We start from the raw sequence: 3,645 nt of genomic DNA, 5'->3' as shown, positions 1-3,645 counted from the left end.
GCAGTGGAGCTCGATGACCGGCAGCAGAATCTGGTGGTGGAGGTCGGCCATGGCAACGGTTGTTTCTAGATCTATAACAAGTTGAGTCCAGGAGGCCACCGCCAACGGAGACTTGGTAGTCGTCAGCACCGCAGGGGTCTGCGCCCGCTTGTCCCGGTAGGCCTGCGACGACGACGCTGCATGATCCAGCCGTCGTCGCTCTCCCAATCCCAGTCGCTGCAGGATCTAACTCCCCTTTCATTTTGCAACAAAGGCCTAGTTGCAGTCTTGCCTTTCGAAACAAGTGTAGAGTTGCAAGAATATGAAGTAGGTGGAGGTTGACTCCCGATCATTGGATGAAGAACCAATCCGATGGACAAGGAGGCGGCGGACGCTCGCCTAAAGTCGATCGGTTGAAAGCAAACATTTTCCATATAAAAAGACCCAAAGAGGCAGATCCAATTAATCTCGGCAATCAAATCATGTCAATCCAACGACCTAGACTGCTTCAATGTCGAACGCTCAATACGTTTAGCGTGCAAGTAATTTCTTGTCAAATATAGTGCTAATCACATGATAACACACAAATAATATCCTACTTAATATCCGCATGCATTTAATATACTTCCAAAATAACGTGCATTGCACGTACACATTGACTAGTTCAATCAAACGAGGCCACTAAAATTCCATTAATTGCTTTCCAGCATGTCAATCTGATATATATATTTTTGCGAGGGTCAATCTGATATGATATACTCCCTTTGTAAAAAATAATAAAATAGTTTAGATCACTAATATACCTTTTTAGGGTAATCTTACTTGGTATTCCCAATAACATCTTATATTATGGGTCACAAAAAAAGAGAGGGAGTGCTGAGCAAGAGATTAAGTATCTTATAAAATTTCCAAATAGTCTTCTCTTTCTTCAAATTTTTGCACAAAAGATATGAAGCGTCCAAAAAAACAAGTATGCAGAGTCATATATGTTTTTGTTAGCGTAGGGTTTCAAAAAATCATGACATCCAACATACAGTCTACTCCGTCCGCTCCTAAAAATAAGATCTTTAATAGATTTCAATACGGGCTACATATGAAGCAAAATGAATGAATCTACACCCTAAAATATGTCTATAACTCTAAGTTTTTCATTTATATATGGTGAATATGTGTTTAGGCTTTCCATCGCAAAAAAAAAGTGTTTAGACTTTGTATATTTACTTTTGGGGGTTTTAGCTTTGATTTGCTTGCCGGATTTGTAGTTTGTGTTGTTTATGGATTTTGTACCTCTGCCTCGTCGGCGTGCTTCTCCTACTACGTATTTTGGCGCGTGCTTGATAAAAGGATTATAATGCTGATCAAGTGAAGTACTATATGCACCGCCTAATAATCTCTCCACGAAGAAAAGAAAAACATCAGCATGTCAAGATTTGAATCGGATTGCTCACCAGCGGGTAAGCGCGTCGCATGCTGCGGCACGTCGGCCATGGTATGTCGTCTTCTGATGCATCGCCGCCGCTCAGGCTGCAAGTGGGACTATGTATGGGACTCCCACCTTTAGCCCACTTGATCCCACTACGTTTTGTGGGAATCACCAGTCATCCCGTCACAATTTGCGCAAATTAAGTGGGCACTAGTGGGATCCCATTTACTAGCAAATGCACTCACGATGCAATAGAAGATGGCCGTACAAACATGATCCCTGCGTCCAAACACGATCCCTGCGTACAAACACGATCGCCGCAGGCAGCCGAACCAGTAGCTGGTCTCGTCGGCCAATGCGGCTACTCCTACTCCACGGCCTCGAGATCCCAGAGGTTGGCCGCGAAGGTGGCCGTGATCACCGGCGCTGTTGCCTGTTGGCGGCATTGGCAAGGCAACAACGGCGGAGTTCGACAAGAACGGCACCAAGGTCGTCCTCACCAATGTCCAGGACGATCTAGGCCACGCTCTGGCGGCCGAGCTCGGCGCCGACTCCGCGGCGTACACCTGTTGCGACGTGACCGACGAGGCGTAGGTTGCCGCGGTGATCGACCTTACCGTGGTCTGCCACGGTAAGCTTGACATCATGCTCAACAACGCCGGCATCGTGGGTTCCCTCGCGCGGCCCGAGCTGGGCGCTCTCGACCTAACGGACTTCGGTGCCGTCATGGCGATCAACACCCGAGGCGTCATGGTCGGGGTCAAGCACGTGACCCGCTTCATGGCGCTGCACCGCGCACGCAGCACCATCTGCACGGCCAGCATCGTCGGCGTGCTAGGCCAGCTAACGCCGCACCCGTACAATGTCTCCAAGTTCATGGTAGTGGGGCTTGTGCGCTCCATGGCGGGGGAGCTGGCGCGCTCGGGCGTGCGCGTCAACGTCATGATGGTCCGGCGAGCCGCGTGCTGCTCATCGACGGTGAACGGCGAGGGAAAAGACGGGCAACCGAAAGAGCAGTGGGCAGGTCGGAGGGGCGGCAGCTCAAACCTTGTCCACGTGAAAGCTCAACGCCGTCGATGGTTGGTCTTTTTATTCGGGAAGACCGTGTACATGAGGATGCTAACTAGTTGGTGGTCAGGTGGGATCCCGGTGGGCTATTTGGGATAGTTCACTTATTTTTATGGGCGATGCTAGGCGCCGGCGCACCGGCCGAACGCTTCGGCCGGTCCAACCCTAGCCGTCAGATCGGCTCGTCCCAATCCGTTGGATCTTTATCCAATCAGGTCGTCCTCTTCCTCTCGCAAGCGCGGACGGGAAAAGGAATCCCGTTTCGCCGGCCACACACGTTTTCCCTCGTCGCCGCCCCCCTCGCCTGCCCTCCCCGTCTCTGATCGCCGCCCGTCTTCGCCGGCCGCCCTGGTCGCCGGTCCCAGCCCTCAGCAGCCGTTCTCGCACCGGCTTCGCCCATGCAACAGCCTACCCATGCGGCTGTAGCTTCCGTGGCAACCATTGTAGCTCCGACGGCGACGACCGAAGCTCACCGGTGTGCTCGCCGGCGCTCATCCCCCGCCTGCAACAAAAAAAATCAAGCACCCAGGGAGATGCCCAGTGCTGCAACCTATGACAAAAAAGCTACAACTAGCGATAGGAAAAGCTTCAACCGGCTACGAAAAAAGCTTCAACCATTATACCACTGGAGCTATGGATGACCAAGAAAAGTTACAACCGGTGACATAAAAAGCTTCATCTAGCGATGAAAAAAGCTTCATCCGACTATAAAAAAAGTTTCAACCATGGAAACAAAGCCATGGACGAAAAAAGAAAAAGTTGCAATCGGCAATTATAAAAGTTACAACCGCATTGAAAAAAGGTTCAAACTTCTTATCTCAGCTGTGACCCCGCGATGACGATGACGCCGTTTTGCTGCAATCGTAGTAGATTTTTGCTACCACCGGCGATTGAATTTGCTACAACCGGATCCAGCAAAAATTCGCCGTGGGGTGAAGTCTGCCATGGCTGGTTGCAGCTCCGGTGTGGCCGGGTCCAGTGAGGTAGGCAGAGCTCCGATGCATGCGAGGTAGGCGTCGCCGTGGTAGCACCCCGTAGCCCCGGTTGCAGCATCTCCCGTTATCACCACCCCTCGGTCGCCAGCGAGATGGGATGGTCACCGCGCAGAGCCATGGCGAGCTTCGAGCGGGGAGGGGAGGCGTGGTGCTGCGACCGGGGGGCGTGGGGGGGGGGAG

The 3,645-nt window shown here is 51.7% G+C and overlaps 1 pseudogene; it reads left to right on the top strand.

Moving 5' to 3' along the window:
- Positions 1 to 1,674: 1,674 nt before the first annotated feature.
- Positions 1,675 to 2,240, top strand: LOC119292767 (annotated as a pseudogene).
- Positions 2,241 to 3,645: the final 1,405 nt, after the last annotated feature.

Source organism: Triticum dicoccoides, chromosome 4B (assembly GCF_002162155.2).
Source record: "Triticum dicoccoides isolate Atlit2015 ecotype Zavitan chromosome 4B, WEW_v2.0, whole genome shotgun sequence".
Classification (NCBI taxonomy): domain Eukaryota; kingdom Viridiplantae; phylum Streptophyta; class Magnoliopsida; order Poales; family Poaceae; genus Triticum; species Triticum dicoccoides.
This window is presented reverse-complemented; position numbering and strand designations above follow the sequence as displayed.